At 42.9% G+C, this 17,394-nt stretch overlaps 1 long non-coding RNA gene across 1 annotated transcript; it reads right to left on the reverse strand.

Moving 5' to 3' along the window:
- Nucleotides 1–207: 207 nt before the first annotated feature.
- On the reverse strand, nt 208–2,400 carry LOC114011987 (uncharacterized). Its single transcript, XR_003554159.2, has 3 exons — nt 2,062–2,400; nt 1,295–1,456; nt 208–297 (listed from the first exon to the last, which is right to left on the reverse strand). It is a non-coding gene; the product is annotated as an uncharacterized LOC114011987 (long non-coding RNA).
- Between the last annotated feature and the right edge of the window lie 14,994 nt (nt 2,401–17,394).

A 17,394-nucleotide genomic window follows, 5' to 3' on the forward strand; every position in this document is an offset into this window, starting at 1 on the left:
CAAAGCCTCACATACAGAGTTAGACAATCAAAGTACTGTGTGCAATTTTCCACTTAATTCATGCAGTTAGCTGCAATTAAAACAATACAATTCAAAGCCTTGTGTGTTTCTCTGAAAAAATACAAAACTTTGGTTGTTACTATTAATATATACAATCTACAAGAAAGAGTGAACAAAGCCCCTTTGTCTTGCCTGTTGTAGTAGAGTAATTTTCTTATACTTTTCCGTAGATGCCCTGGCAGTCATCAATATTTCTTTCAGTCACTGTTCTTCAAAAGACACACACTTTTCATTCAACTGCACAGAAAGAAAAGGAATTCAGTGGGCCAGATTCCCTCGGTGGTCAGATCTACCACCGCTGCTCAAGGAAGAATCTAGGTGAAGGTGCAGGGGTCTCATAAAGAAGAGAATCGAACCTATTTAGAAGGGAAGAGGTCACCATTTTAGGAGGAAGTAATCAAATTTCTGTGCAGCTTTTACCTAAGTATTTCATATTTCTGGAAAAGCAGTGTCTTTATGGCTAGTGATCTCTGCTCACCCACTTAATATAAAAAACATACCAAGTTTTAGTGTCACTATATAGCCATTCCTTTTTTGTTTTATGGGGCTTCACTAGTGAAACCTGGTGACAATATAATTAATATTATACCATTTTTGCATGTGCAAAAGAGAACTGAGGCTGCATCTTGCCCCACAAGAAAGTGATAGGCCATCCTAATAGAGCAGCTGTGACTGTCTCCCGTACCACCAAGCTCCCCCAATGCTGGGCAGATTTCCATCAGCCAAGAACACACTCTTGCTGCAGCATCCCTGCTGTCCAGAAGGATGCACTGTGTTTGTCCAAGTCTCATGATGTTTCCAGAGCTTCTGTGAGCAAGGTACATGTCAGCACTGTTCTGAGTAGAAGACTATACTCCTGAAGTGCTAGTCTTTGGTATGTTAATTTAGTATCTGCGCTCTAATTGTTGACAGAGGCTTTGATTCAGCCTACTCCTGCAACAGAATAACAAACCACTGACTTGGATCTGTAGTCATTATTATTATCCCACCAACATAAATGAGCATTTCATTTAAGCTCAGTTCCTCAAGAGAGAACTATTGTGCCTACTTTGATAAGATGTTATGAAATTTATCCAAACATTTATCAAACTACGTGAAATCTTATTGGAAGAATATGTTCTGAGATGTTGTGAATAAAGTCCCTGAGGAAAAATTAACACCAAAATGTGTGTCAGAGAGAGAGAGACTCCTGAAGTCTGGTCCAAAGGGAATTCAAAGCTCATCTAGTGCTCACCTTTATTCTTTTATTCCAGTACACAACAGCAGAAAAAAGGGATGGCAAAGTGAAGAGCCAAAATCAGCATTTCTTTTCCAGAAAGGCAGAAGTCCCTGCCAAACCCTGCTCCAATTACAGAAACACTTTCCAGTATTTTCTTTCCTTCCAGTTACTGCAGTTCTACAAAGATGTTACACAGTGATGAATGACAAGGAAGGCAATTCACCAAACAAGGTACTTAATTCCACAGTTATTCTTATTAAAAGAAATGCTAATATCATATTCCTGGCATATGACTTTATGCTTGAAGAATCTTGTAATTTGCATACAATCTGGGTGAAAGAAACCTAGTTGAAAGACCACATCTCTAACTATTGATGAATGTTTCCAGCAAGTCTAACGAAAAAAAAAACCCTCAACCATCTCTGCTTGGCACATGTTTTTTCCAAATGTGTTTTCTTAGCTTAGCTCACTATAACAGAGATAACACCAGGCAGATAGCAACTGTAGGTGTTCTGTAATAAACATACTTTTCATAAGGCATTTCAGGGCAATTGGATTACTAACAAACTTTTTATAAAGTTAAACTTATCATCAATGTATACCAAGGATCATGTTATTACAGTAAACTATATACAGTAAGGCACTGTCCATGAAATCAAAGAGATATTTCATATCACTTTAATATACTGACATTATCGACTGACCTATAAATACTGATAACATTTTCATTATCATCTACACTTAACCTTCTTTATGCTTTCAAGTGCCCTTATGTCCAATACCTGAAAACATGTAATTCAGTTCCACAGAGTAGCTCCAAAAATCACATCAAGGAAGTTCTTTATTGGTTTCTCTCAATGACTTCCAGATTAAATCTGCTCTTCTATAAACACAGTAAAGGCTTTCTGTAAGTATCTAGTCTAAAAACACACGGTTGAAGTTAGTAGAGCTTTTCAATCCAGCAACAAAGGACCATGCAACTGGAACACAGCTAATAACTCTGCTGATGACACACATACCGGAACAAAAATACCAGTGCCGAGACCCTTAGTACCAGAAGAATAAAACCATATTTAAGAACTAAAAGAAGACTACAGAGCACACAAAAGGAATAGGTTTGTATATGAAAGTTTCTACCTTTTACCTACTCACTTTTCAAACATTTGGCTTCATTAAACTCCCAAGTATCAGTGCAAGAATGAGCATAAATGCCAGAATGCCAAGGTAAAGAAAAGGCAGACATTGTAAATCTGTTCACAGTAGTGTTCCAGATTGGTGCTAAAATAAGAGTTATGAGCTACATTCATTTCAAGTAAATATAAGAATATCTATACTCAGTTCAGGCCTTCTTTAGTCATCATCTACTTGGGAAGAAAGGAAGAAATTATAGCTTCTGTAGAACAGCATTCATTTTTCTCAGTGACAGAAAGTGAAAGCGTGAAAACCCTGGCCCTTCTCCAGTTCAAGTCAAGGAGAGTTAACATGTGCAAATCCCTGAGGGTGAGGTCTATCCAGCCTAACATGGCTGCGCTTACCCACACTGTAAGCTCCCAGATCAAAAGCAGCTGCCTCAAGCCTCTGGAAGAAGAAAGGTTTCACAACAAAACATTCTTCCAAATAGAGGTTGGGTGCACAAACTTAGCATTTCTCTTTGTGACAAAAGCTTTCTTCCTTAAAAGCTGCTAGAAGACATGATCTATACCAGTCCCACCAGAAGAGCAACAGAAACTTACAGTGACCTTTCAGACCCATGCATCTTGAATAGTTTCTGTTATGAATGGTTAAGCATTCTCCAGGCCTCCTAGAACAGGGAAACAAAGAAGAGAACTTTTTTTTTTACTCCAGAACCTCAGCATTTCCATCTAGCTTTCTATTCAAGTATTCCTACCCTTGGTTATTGATACGAAACAAACCCATGGATGTGCTGAATAATGTGAAATCATCAGCTAGTAAAATTAAACTAAGCTAGACAACATTGCTATATTGAACAAAATAGATTCTTCCCTCAAACAGCAATGACAAGAGGAGACAGAAAAGCAAGAGGCGACAGAAAAGTGGCAGATGTGTGGTGACACAGACCTTCAGCTGGGGAGGCAAATGGGCAGGCCTTGGCAGTTGTATAAATTCTGTGGTTTGGTCCTGGACTTTGTGGCTTCAGCCTCAGGTCCCAATTCCTTACCACAAACCACCAGAGACCTCTCTGAGTAAATGCAAGGCCAGCTCCTTCTCAGCAGGCTCCATCAAATCTCAGTATCATTTATGCAAAAGGCCTCCAGCTTAAGCATCCTGCCATAAGCACGGTTATTCACCACTGCAATATGTAGGCACGAATTGGCTGGAGCGTAAGACCTGTTCAAGCCTGACGACTGGAGAAAATCCCCTGACTATCTCCCATCCATGCAGGCTGCCAGTCTTCCTGGACAGCCCCTTGAGAACATAATTCAGCTGCCTTCTCTCAATCAATTGACACGGAGCACTGCAGATTACTTAATATGGCTGTATTCCAGAAACATCCTGGAGACCTTAATCATGGTCCTCAGCAATGCTCGGCTAGGCACTTTGCATGCACTGGGCAAAAGGCAGCCTCTGCACATCAGGGCTACCCTAAGGAAGGCCTGTCCGCTTGCAGCAGTACATGCAGAGCACCAGCTTTTGAACCACTCCATGCTTTAGGATGCCATTCCCAACATTTGAACATAGCTAACAGCCTCTGTTTCTGAACACTGGGAATGAGGCAAACCTGCATGAGCAGCAGTGCTCAAAGCCACCCAACCTATTGACACTAGAGCTAGACAGATGAAAGCCACATGCGGGGCAGCCCCTGCTTTGCATTTTGGTGCAGATGTACACAGAGAAAGGAGTGAGGGCAGAGCTGAGACAGTGGGAAGCTTGGAGAGAAGGAGGGTGTCTGTTACTTGAAACCACTCTAAAGCACATTACAAATCTGTTAAATCATTGTGGCTTACCCTGTATTTCAGAGTAAATTAGTAACTTTTCAGAGGGAGTGAAGAAACTACCATTCCACTTTTAAATAATGAAAATGCTAAAAAACCTACACTTAACAGCTCTAAAACTGCAGCAAGTCACCCACCAACACCCACTCCTCTTGTCAGCAGGCTTTTTTCAGCTTTGCCTATTATTTGTGTCAAGCCAGAGATGTTTAATGTTTGGTGTGCTTATCTGCGCAACTTTAAGGAGCCCCAATGTTACAGTATGTACCTGTGCCACTGACCTCTTTCCCCACAGTATTTTTATCTAAATAAGTAACAAACACAGAGTTTCCAAAATCATTTGGATTCACTGGCTCTGATTGCATAGCTGTAAAAAATCTGCTTTAAGATTAACATCCAATTTTATTCATGCCTGAGGCTTCACCACAGCATCTATTTTTGTAAGATTAACAGCAAGATCCCAGTTCTCCAGAAATGTAAAGAGTAACAGCCAAGTGTAAAAGGAAGATGATGTTTCCTAACCTGCCCTGCTCACATCCAGGAAGGTACATTTTCCTAGCCCTTTCCATGGTGGGTGTAATTTCTATTTGCATTTTTGCACCCACAACATGCAGCATGTGTATTAGTCCTTCTGCCTCCCATTAGCTGAAATGCATTTCTGATGAAACTGTGGGTGCCAAAAAATACTAACACAAATCTCACATGTGCAAATTGTCCTCTGAAAGACAGCTTTTACTCTGGAGGAGTTAAGAAACAGCCATCTTCCTGTACCTTGCACAACAGCATTTTGAATCATCTAACTTTAAAATACTTCAAGTATAGAAAATGAGCACTTGATATTTCAGCTAATCCATTTGAAATGAATATATATGAAAACACTTCTTTTTGAACATGGCAATTGGAAGACAAATTGAGGGCCATTTTTAACCTAAACAGCAGAAGAAAATTTGCTTTAAATAGTGCCTTTGGTATCTGTCAATTAGAGCTATTGCATTGCTGTCAACTTGCACTCCTTCTTTAGTTCCAGCTTTGCTTCATTCTACACAGATCCGTACAAATCAATTGTCTCTTGCAAACATGCACTAACCACTGGAAAGTGAAATTAATAAAGTGCGAGAAAAGCTGATTCATAAAGCTGACACTCCTGTGCCAAACAGCTCTGGGTTTATCCCCTCCAGCTAGCTGTTTGAGATAGGCAGGCAAAGTGGTAAAAGATTATCAAATTGCAACTGTCATTCCTGACAAAATGCATCTCAATGCTGGAAGGAATTTTAGGTTTTAAGCTAAAACACCACCCCAAAGGGTTCCTCAGAGCCTGTCAATATCTGTACCTTGGATGGAAAGCTACCACTGAGCGCAGTGTGTCCAACATATAGAACCTGCCACAAAATGAAGTTCTTCATAAGAAAGCTCATCTCAGTCTTGGTTGGTAACAATAACAAGGAGACAAGATGAGACCATCAGTCTCAATTGTGAAGACAATGTTTTCCTCCCATATTATTCTGTCTGTCATGTTCCCTTCAGGTTCCAAAGGAATCCCTGTCTCATACATCATTATTTCCCACAAAGCTTGAAAGCCTTCAGGGGGGGTTTCTTCCTGCCCACTGTACCAGCCTTGATGTCTGAGTACCTTCAGAACAGTGACAGAGGCCTCTGCCAGCAATAAAGGGGAACATCTGCATACCAATTAAACTGCTGAGCTCTGAAGAGTTAAAAAAAAAAGGGGGGGTGGGTAAGCCTTGAAAGTAAATCTGAGCCAAGTTCTAATTAATGCCCTAGGCCCCGATTCACCACAGCACTTAGGCATGTAGTTAACTTTAAGCATGTATTTAGTTCCATTGAAGTCAAAAGACAGCATCGAAGAGGCAAACTACATTAGCACAATTTAATACTCTTTGGGCTAATTAATCAACCATAAAAATTAACTATGAGAACTGTATTCCTTATTTCCCTTGCTGTGACATTTCCAGATAAAAATACTTGGATGTGGATGGAATAAGCAAAAAGCACTACCTTGTTTGGCTGTCATGGGCTGCTCAGTTCTACAGCTATGAAGGCCAGTCTCTAAGAGCAGCTAAAGAAAATGAGCTCTCTGCCCATCACAGCCTAATGTCTGTATCTTCTATGTGGTGGCAGCAAGAACGCACAAAAAGCACAGGCCTTGTCCTGAGGAGCAGTAATCTAAGAAACAAAAAGAACTGGCAATAGATGAGCAAAGCCGTCAGGAAATGGATGGCACATCAAACACATATTTCCTTTTCTCTATAAAGAGGCATTTGTTCACTGCAGTGCATCAGTGTTAGTTGTGATGGGAGGTGGCAAGGACGGGCAGCAAATGGGGCTGGGTAAGTGAGGTAGGCTGAGAGCAGATGCGAGTTTGGAGACAGAACTGGTGAGGTTACCAAGAGAGGCACTGCCAGGCAGAGTGGGGGAGAGGAGCAGTGCTGATGGCTAAAGGGTAAGCAGACTAGAGCCTGGCCAAGCCCCAAATATAGGCAAGGGCTAAACTCTCCTTAATTGCAGTGGAGCAGGACTGACCCTGTAAAAAAAGCCCAAAGTGCAATCTCCACAAATAGCTGAATAGTCCCAGATATATCCAAACTTCTCCATTTGGTAAGCACAGTGTGGTGAATGGCTGCCAAAACTGCACCAACAATGTGCAGGCTAGATTTGGCCTGAACATGGTTTCCAAGGGCCCAATATGACTGATTTTTGAGCTCCTGTTGACTTCAGAAAGGCGACTGTACAATAACCATCCTGTAAATCAGGACAGAAGGAGAAAAGCTGGCTGGTAAGGGTCTTCTGACTAGGATTTCTGCAAAAATGAAACCACAGAAAGTTTGCTAGAGTACCATTAATGCTGGACTTATGAAAGCTAGGAAATCAAGAGCAGGGGACATAAACTCCTGGCTGATAATATTTCTTTATCTCATCCATTATGAAAACAAAAAAAAGAACAAAAACAACCCCCCAAAAATTAGAACGCCAGGAGCATAAAAGAAAGTACCAGCACAGCTTTTCAGATTAACTTTGAATTTCCTTGCTTTCATTGGTTTAAGAGCTCTATTGTTACTCTCGTTTTTTTTAATTGCAGATACTAAAAATTCTTTTATCTTTCCAAGTCCTTATAGTCTGTTATATAAATACGTAATTAAAGCCTCTTTCAACTGGGTATAATTTACTTTATAGTTTACAACAGCTGCACTAGAGCTATTACAGTTTATCATTTAAAAGCCTAATTAGGGGCTTCTTAATTAGTGGATCCTTCAGTCACTAGACTGTGACTGTGTAAAAGACACTTGGCAGCTATCACGTTACAAATCTGCATTAAATGTTTGTGTGAAAACAGGGTGTGTACAAGTCCAAAAAGACATTCATTGTCCCTGCAGGTCAGCTCATCCGAAGGTACAAACCTCCACGCTACTTCTATGCTCTCCTGTCTAAGTGCACAGCTGGTCTGCACACAGCCTTTCCCTCCCGCACATGCTGGGAAACGTCAGCACATCCTGAGAGAAGCCCCCAGCCTAGCTGAGCTGACCTGCTATGATAGTCCGCTCTGATGTGACCATTCTTGTGCTCAAACACAACCAACAGAGAGGATGGGACTGTGAGCACTGACTGCTCAGGCTGGCTCTCACACAGCTTACAAACACTCCAGCAAACACAGCTCCTCACTGCTGCCGCTGTCTCGCTCAGGAGCTGTGCACCATGCTGGATTCAGCGGGCAGTTCCTCTGTGGTGTTGAGAGTACTTGTATCACTAGAAGGGAAAACAGGGGAGCCAGTTACTGCCTCTCATTTATAGCCACCAACACGTATGTCTCATCAATTGCCAGCAAATTAGCAGTCAGTCACTGAAATTTTAAGTGCAACATTTGCCCAGAGGAAGGACTGTAACTCCTTCACCCTTCCCCCCCTTGAGTGGCATGGTGCAGGGGAGCGCTAGCTGGCGGAGCCCTAGCTACTCTTACAGAAATCACTCACTGGAATGAGCCTCATACCAGCTCAGGGCTTACAGGACCCACTGCTCAGTGAGCAAAGAGCTTGTCTAAACCATACCCTGGAGGACTGGTAGAGTTAAGTTTTCACCTGCTTGTAACACAGCAGCTGTGTTACAGAGGGTCAGATTTGGGGCCTGCCAGTATTTGGGATCACTGCTTTAAACAATACAGTGACAAAATCGTGAGGTTTTATTGACTGCAGGATAATATAAATCAGCTATTGAAAACCTGTATCATTAGCGCTGTTGCTTTCCAGTGGTGGATAGCTGCAGTAATGGATTGGCCTCTCCATCTCATCCTCCCACTGGAAAGCAACATATACAGGACTGATCAATAACCTGATCTGTTACTTGTAGACATGTCAGGTGCAAATATCTCCCTTTCTCAAAGGCTTTAAAGACCAGGTATTTTCGCAAAATTTTAGGCCAGGCAAGAAATTGGTTTGGATAAATTGTCATTATGGTGAACAGCATAACCAGATCTACCCACATTGTTACAAGGAAGTTTTAAATAGACAGGAAATAACTTTATTATATGCATGTAGTACTTTGTGGGGTCAACAGCTCAATATGTTCCTTTGCAACAGGATACATTTCCATTTGAAAAGCATTTTCTGTAATATCCACTAACTAGATTATTTTGTCATGGGGTTTGCCACTAATTTCTATAGCTGAAACCTTAAAATACCTTCAAAATCAATACCAAAATCTACTGCCGTTACTAGGGCCAGGATTTCATCCTATTATGTCACAACATATTACTCACTCAGTTTAGTGTTGCCAATCTGAAGCCAATGGAAACCCTACACGTCGCAGCCTTGTTTCCTCACGGGTCAGCAGAGAAGTGTTTAAGGGCCTTCCCTAGATAAACATAGTATTACTTTTACTCTATCAGTATGATTAAAGCATGTACATGTGTTTCTTCCCTTCACCCCACTCTCTGTCACTTGCAGAGGGGATATATTCAAGAAGATTATAAAGCAGGTCAGAGGGGAGCTGAAGCACAATTCTTTCACAGTTATTATGTTACACTCTCCAAGGATGTCCATGGACATACAAAGAAGCGGATGTACGCCGAGTCCTGGGGGTACACCAAATCCTGCTGTGGCACTGACATCAAGGCAGTCTTTTTGGGGGAGAACAGACAAACACTAGCCAGGGCTTTCTGAAAGCCAAGCTGTCACCTTCTGAAAACCCTTGTGGCAAGCCACCTATGGACTCAACTGAGAACTTCCCGGGGCATCATATTTCTTTGAGCTGACCTTCCTAGAAAACTTTTCACTCCAAATTCCTGCAAATCCTTGCACCCTAGATCAAACATCCTTTTAAACAGGTCCTTGCCGTAACACTTACATCGTGTGGCCCACATGGCACTAGTACCTACTTGTTTCAGTAAGATCAGTGACATCCAAAGTGATGCCATGGAAATTATTTTACCTGACTGAATTTTGCATTGACTTCTGTGACACAAGAGCAGGGGTGGCCTTTCAGAAGAGTAACGTAGGTGCTGGGTTCAGGCAGCTACAACTGTAAAGTGGAAGTGAAGGATGAAGACAGAGGAGAAAACAACATCATGCCAATATGCTTTATTTTCAATTGCCTTCTACCCAATTTGCCTGCTGGCCCCAAGCAAGTATCATGAACCTCCTTGTCTTTGCAGCAGGGCAGACACGCTGCACCCCAGCATGGAAAATGCTAGGAAAGCAGAGCAGCAGAGCAGCCAGTGGCTCAGCAAGGCCAAGGACCCTCTGGAGCACAGGGCCTGAGAAGCCAGGCAAATGTGGCACCACTATGGCTCCCAGCAGGACAGCTCACCACCTCAGCTCCCTCAGCACTGGGCACCATGATGAAGAATCCCAGCACCTGCGCTCAGCCCACCATCGACCCAACTGTACGGGATGGCAGCTGACCCTCTCCAACCCTGGGGCTGCTGCCTGAACCTTTGGGTTCAGAAGAAAGAAATGGATCCCTTTGGCAATCAAGAAACCTCTCTATATGGGGGCAGTATCATGGATTATCATTTTGTGTAGTTCTCTGCTGTTCTCCTCCCTGCTACCCCCCCCCCCCTTTTTTTTAATAAATGAAAACACATCAGAAGAGCTCAGCATCTTCTTTCAAAACTTCTCTAGTTCACTAACTTGTTCCAACCTCCATCACAGCTCTTTCCTTGTCAGCAACTGTACCACTGTGCTATACCTCTACCCACGCACAAATGCACCGGTTGAAGGTATGAACTGGAATCTCTCCGTTAAAGGAACAAGCAGGCATCCCAGAGACTGACACAGCTGCTATTTGCATGTAAAAGAGGAAAAAAAGGTGCATGACTGAGCCCAAATTAGCATGAGCAAAGCCTCTCATCGCATTTGCAAACTACAGCTTGCACAGTGGTGCTAATAGAGGTGCACACTTTCCTCACAAAGAAAGATTTCTATCTCAGCTATAAGGAAATGTGGCTGACAGTGGTTCTCAGAATTTAGCATCACATGAACTTTTAAATCCCTGTTTTCATAAAATTTAGAGTGCTAGAAAAAGAGAAACACAGTGGATGCAGGGTGAGCTAGATATACCCGGGTTTAATTTCATCTCCACTTCCAGCTTGATTCCTGAAGCTGGCTACCTCAGCAAAAGACATCTTTTCTAAGCCTCTATCACTTCTGTACCCCTAGATTTTTGAAGGCCCAGAAATATTCACAGTGCTTAGTGCATTTAAAATGAAAACCAGAAAAAGCAGGGCAAACGCAGATCTAACGCTCCATGTCTTATTTCCATCTTTTGAGAAACAAGGACTGTTAGCCTCTTTTCCACCATCAGCTCTTTCAAAAGGATGCTGTGGGGATTCATTTATGTCTGCAAAGTCTTGCTGAAGACACACACTACATAAACTATAAGTCTTCCAGATTTTAACACAATCTTTGTCTCTTTCTCTGGCTACACACATACCTAAGCACCCATGCCTGTGCACATACCTACTGAGTCACAAAAAGAAGATTAGATGTCTCAGTAGACTATTTGAGCAGTGTGATTTTATTAAGAACTGTCCCCCAAACCAAACTGCATTTTGAGGTCTTGTTGCACAGAAGTTATAGACTCTGTTTACTTTATCATCATACTTTCATGGAAGCTGTTGGAACGATTCAGTGCCTTTTCTATTTCCTCAGTAGGTTTAGCTCATCTGAGAGACTAGAAAGAACAGTAAATGCAGACATTAATGGTAATAAAAATCAAAGCTAAGCCCTACATGAAGAGAAACAAATTCCAAAATGAAAAATTCGATTACACAGTACCTGTCTCCTGTCTTGACTTCCTCATTATACGTAGAAATTAACCCTGTCATTAAGTACTTTGATCAGGCTGTACATAAACAGCTTATAAAGGCATGAAATTTGCCACAGCAAGCAGGCAAATGAACAAGGGGAGAAATACTGACATTTGGGGCTGCTGTCAGACATCAAGTGCTCCTGCTCCCTCAGGGCCAAACTGCTAGAGTAAATGGGGTTACTCCAAGGATTAATTGCACCCTCCTGGATTGCACTACTTCCAGAAAGTTTCAGTAATAATATCTAAGAGGCTATCATTTGGAGATCAGCAGCATCTTTTTAAGATATTTGAGAGATTTTATAATTTGGGCCGTTGCAACTGTTCTTAGGCTAAAACTCAGTATTCCCAGCCCATGACTAAGCTGAAGCACTATCCCCTTTTTAAAGTGTTCCAAGATCAAAAGAGGAAAAGCACTATTTAATTAGGAAAAGTTACAATCTAGCTACTCAGAATGAAGGCATCAGAGGAGAGGTGCCTGTGGTCAAATTGGTCCAGGTTTGCATTGCTCAGAAATGAGGTATGGCACCGTTTCACATACTCCAACTCCAAACATTCATCACTTAAATTTGAAGAATTTCCATGCACTAACACGTATTATAAGCAAGATTTCTGAGCAACTGAGAGGTTTTTTCTGTTTGTTTGTTTGTCAGGATTCTGGAGAAGTTGCTTTCTTCTGGGATGCATTTAATGCAATGTAACTTTACTTTCTTGTGATGTTATCTGAATTCCTTGCCCATATAGACTGCTACACAATCAGAGGTGGTCAGGCCAACGGGGCCTCTTCCCAGCTCTGCCCCTGGCCTGCCATGAGTCTCTTGCCATCTCTGAGCCCTGTTTTCAAGCAGCTATGTTTCCTGTTGGCTCTTCCCACCTCTTTGCTCAGGAGACCCTCAGCATGGAAATGGACTGAGGGTGGCCTGAGCACTGCCTGGGGACACTCCATTTTGTTTAGAAAGTGCAGTTCAGAAGCTTGCTTCTTTCTGCTTTCCTAGGTTAGTTGCAATGGGGTTTCTGGTAATTTGCCAGGTACAGTCGGCACAGACGTAAAGGAGTAATCTTGACCCAAGAGAGGCAAAGGCAGGTTCCCATTGTCTTCAAGATGGCCAAGATTTTACCTTTAACATCCTAATAAAAGCTTGGAAAAACACTAAGCAACACCACAGATTATTTGTTTCTGTATGTATTGCTAAACATATTGCAGAACAGACATTTTATTATTCCTAGAAGCACTAAAGCCCAGTATTTCCTCCGCTTCTCACAATCCATTCTTTTATCCCATTGCTACAATTAGCTCCAGGACATTATAGCAAGACATTGTTCAAAATGGCTATCACCACAATTCAGACAAACTCAGTCCTAGACCAAAACAGCTCAGCCAGAATATCACAGGCATTGTCAAGCTTCCCAGCATACTGCTCTCACTCTATAAAACTGCGTAACTGTTCTTACTCATGCTCCACATACCCGTTGTGTGCCCACAAAAATGGTCCTTTCTGGATCCACAAATACTCAGACACTCCTTTCTGTACAGTCATGCAAAGAATGTAACCATGCCACACCAATATGGGTATACACTAGGCAAATAATACTATAGATTTGAGTAGACTTGGAGGCTTTGACCTTAGCTACAGAGGGGGTGAACACTTTGAGGTAAAGGTCTGTAAAGGTGAGAGGATGAGCAGTCACTCACCAGCCAGGCAGAGATCAAGGGCTCGTAGGAGATGGGCAGCAGGGAGGAAAGGCGCTCACAGAAGGCAATTTGCAGAGGATGGAGTCAGTTGGCGGCAGCATTTTCACATCTGGCTGTAATGAACCAGACCAAGTTCTTTCAGCACATGTGTAGTCCCTAGTAATAAAGCAAATCAGACATTTCTTTTGAATTTGCAGTTCCTGTTCCAATTCATGTACTTAAGTATTGCTGGGTATTTTAGCTACACTAAAAGTTGCAGTAAGAGTGTACCTGAAATTCCTAGCAAACCTAGAAGTGCCTAACGATAGAGGCTGCAAATGCACATTACATATACCAACTACTATATCATTATCATTTGACACTTTTACAGTATGTCAGCTTCCCTTCTAAAAATAATTCACTATTAATAGCAAATTTACGTAACTAGCAGCATGCCAGGGATTTCTCACAGATACCACCCCATCCCTGAAGAATCCCCAGATTCAGCAAGGCAGTCAAATCTCATCTGCAAGGTCTTCCAGTGATTACTCTCTTTCATTCACCTCTTCAGTGGTCTGGAGTTTGCTCTTGCTCCTGCAGAACCAAATCCATCCTTCCTGGTGAGCTGCAGTATGCAGAGCGGATTAAGGGCTCTAGTCCCGACCGAGCAAGAAGTTTTCAGGCATGTCTTACCTTTAAGTGTATGTGTTGCGCCAGTAACCAATAGCACCACCTAAATGTACAGTCAAGCAGGTTGTTAAACACCTGTCTGTACAGCTGGTGCCATGAACTGGGAAAAATGCCTGGCACAGCTTTGGTGCTGCTCTAGAATATTTCACAAGTAATGTACATCAGCACTGAAATGTATCACTCAGGAGAAGCGTAAACAAGAGGAGCAGAAGCAGCTACAGTGGCACTGCTTTTCAAAACACACTTGATGGCTGTTGGGAGTCAAGGTCTGAGCTTTGGTTTAGGTTTAAAACTGAACTTGGGAAGGAAGGCAAGTGCTCAGGGACCCAAAGGAGTCACAGAGGGTATGTGAAGAAGCCAACCTATCTAAACAACTTTCAAAGAATGGTAAAAATTGAAGTCAAGATAAACAAAGTTTTATTAAAGGTTTGGTTTTACTAAATCTTTGCTCCTGCTGTTAAACTGGATTAAAAGCAGTGTGGTGACTTTAATCCACTCATAACAAATCCCAGTCAAGGTCAACAGCATGTATCCAACTGCAGTTGGATTTGCCAGGTAGGAACGTCTGGCTGCAGGGCAAGGAATGGCAGTATGCCCTGCCACCCTTGCAGGAGACGAGGTCTGCAGCCCGAGTCTTGCAGGTATAACCAGGAAACTCAGCACCTGAAGCTGCCATTGGAGCTAATGGGAATTGCTGGTACTCAGCACCACTGAGGCTTTGTCCCTCGGAGAGGAATTTATGATTTTTCATGAGCTCATTGATTACAGCAGGAGTCTGCCACAAAGACACACCCTTGAAGGGAACTTAAGTTTTCAGTCCTCCCCTTGGAGTACATGCACACCTATGGGCTTCCCCGTATAAGTTGATGTATGAACCCCAGCCACACAATAGAGAAGTCAGTATGTCATGCATCTCCAGCGTTCCCATCAGGGAGAACCTCTCCAGACAGCTGCAGATTAAACTCAGGTCACACGGTGGGAAAACATCACTTTGTCAGGTCTAAGCCTTCCCGACAGCAGGCTAGGGCTTGTGGCTAGAAGAACATAGGCCTGTTGAAAAGCATGCTAAGTGCAATTACCTTCAGGAGGTGACGGATGGCAGGAAAGCCATACACAAAGTATTTCCAGACCTGAGTCAGAGAACAAAAGCACAAAGCTCCTTAGCACAAGGTCTAACTCCCTTTCATGTCTGCAGGCCTCAGAGGTGCTGTCAAGTGAAAGAGCATGAGTCATGGGTATCTACAACATCCCTTCTCAGAGTCTTTATCCTATCACTCTGCTATTGCTCCTCTGCTACACAGCCAGAAAGTCACAGAGAAATATTTCTTCCTCATTTTATCTACACATGCTCTCCAGCGACTGAATAGGAAAGAAAGCAGGAAGAAAAATAGAACAACTTTCAGAGGCCTGTCCCTTTTACAGAAGTCCTCGCTTCTTCATGAAAAGCATCATGGTGCACCTGCCGCAACTGCTTCCATTCAGAGCCATCTCTGTTGAGGTGTCTACTCAAAGATGCAGGAATCTTTTGGAAACAGGGCCTGGTGGCCCTCTCATTTTTTCTGCAGTCCGTATTTGAATTCAGACTCCATAGCTTCTGATTGCTGGCTAGGAAGAACCGATAATGACATGCTACAGGTTTCTTAACAAAATAAAAGTCTTGCCTTTTGGAAGTCTCTCCCCTTTTTCTTTTGCTCCAAAGAGACTTTATGGGTAGTAGCACAGGGCAGATCTTCAGTGACTGTAAATGGACAGCGCTCTGTTGAATTTCTTGATTGGTGGTTATTTACACCACCCAAAGATCTTGTATACCACCTGAGCCACTGCTTTGCATATCATACACTTTCTTCCTCAACAAGATTAGGTATCATGAATTAGAGAACAGAGTCAATAAGAATCAATACAGTTTTAAACTGGGCATTTTGGCTTTCATGGTGTAAAAATTATTTGTGGCGCTTGGGCACTTGGTTCTCAAGTAAACAGCCTAACAAAAGCTAAAGACTGCTGATCTGAAATTTTTAGTGCTTGGCATTTAAAAAGCTCTTCAGAAGACACCTGACGAACCAAGTATTTAACCTTTGAAGAAAATGTTTTTTTTGGGGGGGAGTCAGGGGAATGTTTTTCAAGTAGTTGGTGGAACAGAGGTGCTCATGATTTTCCTAGAATGTATGTGAAAATTAACCAAACAGCTCCAGGACTAGCAGACCGCTGCAGCCAGGTCCCTTATTCATCTGTGTCCAAAGGCTGGATTCTGTGGTATGAAGAAGGCACAAGCCATGGCTGACATTTCCCTGTACCTGAGACCGTCGTGACATCTCTCTCAACTGCCTCTTTTCACAGCCTCTCCTCTCCTGGGCCTATCTTCATTTTCTTCCCTACCTCCCACATAGGTATTTTCATTGAATTTGGTCAAAAAGGTATCAGAATCATAGAACCTTAGAATTGTTTAGGTTGGAAAAGACCTTTGAGATCATTAAGGGTAACCATTAACCCAAGACTGCTGAGTCCATCTCTAAACCATGTCCCTAAGTGCCACATCTGCAAGTCTTTTAAATACCTCCAGGGATGATGATTCCACCACCTCCCTGGGCAGCCTGTTCCAATGCTTGACCACCCTTTTCATGGAGAAATTTTTCCTAATACCCAATCTAAACCTCCCCTGGCATAACTTGAGGCCATTTCTTCTTGTCCTGTCACTTGTTATCTGGGAGAAGAGACTGTCCCAGGTAGTTGTAGGGAGCAATAAGGTTCCCCTTGAGCCCCTGCTTCTCCAAACTAAACAGCCTCAGTTCCCTCACCCACTCCTCATCAGAGTTGTGCTAAAGACCCTTCACCAGCTTCCTTGGCCTTCTTCTCTGGACATGCTCCAGCATCTTATTGTCTTTCTTGTAGTGAGTGGCCCAAAAATGAACACAGTATTTGAGGTGCAGCCTCATCAGTACAGGGAGACAATCACTTTCCTTGTCCTGCTGGCCACACTATTTTGGATACAAGCCAGTGTGCTGTTGACCTTGGCCACCTGGGCACACTGCTGACTCACATTCAGGCAGCTGTTGACCAGCACTCCCAGGTCCTTTTTCTCTGGGCAGCTTTCCAGCCACTCTTTCCCAAGCTTGTAGCGTTGTGTGGGGTTGTTGAGACCCAAGTGCAGGACCCAGCACTGAGCCTTGTTGAACCTTATACAAGTGGCCTTGGCCCATCGGTCCAGCCTGTCCCGATCCCGCTGCAGAGCCTTCCTGCCATCAAGCAGATCAACACCCCCCACACACCCCCAACTTGGTGTCATTTGCAAACTTACTGAGGATGCACTTGATCCCCTCATCCAGATTATTGATTAAGTTACTAAACAGGACTGGCCCCAGTACTGAGCACTGGGGAACACGGCTTGTGACCAGCCACCAGCTGGATGTAACTCCATTTCCAACCACCTGTCAAATTTGGATGAAACTAGGCAAGGTGGCCAGAATCATCCAGGAGGGAAGGCACACTTG

Source organism: Falco peregrinus, chromosome 1, assembly GCF_023634155.1.
Source record: "Falco peregrinus isolate bFalPer1 chromosome 1, bFalPer1.pri, whole genome shotgun sequence".
In the NCBI taxonomy this organism is placed as follows: domain Eukaryota; kingdom Metazoa; phylum Chordata; class Aves; order Falconiformes; family Falconidae; genus Falco; species Falco peregrinus.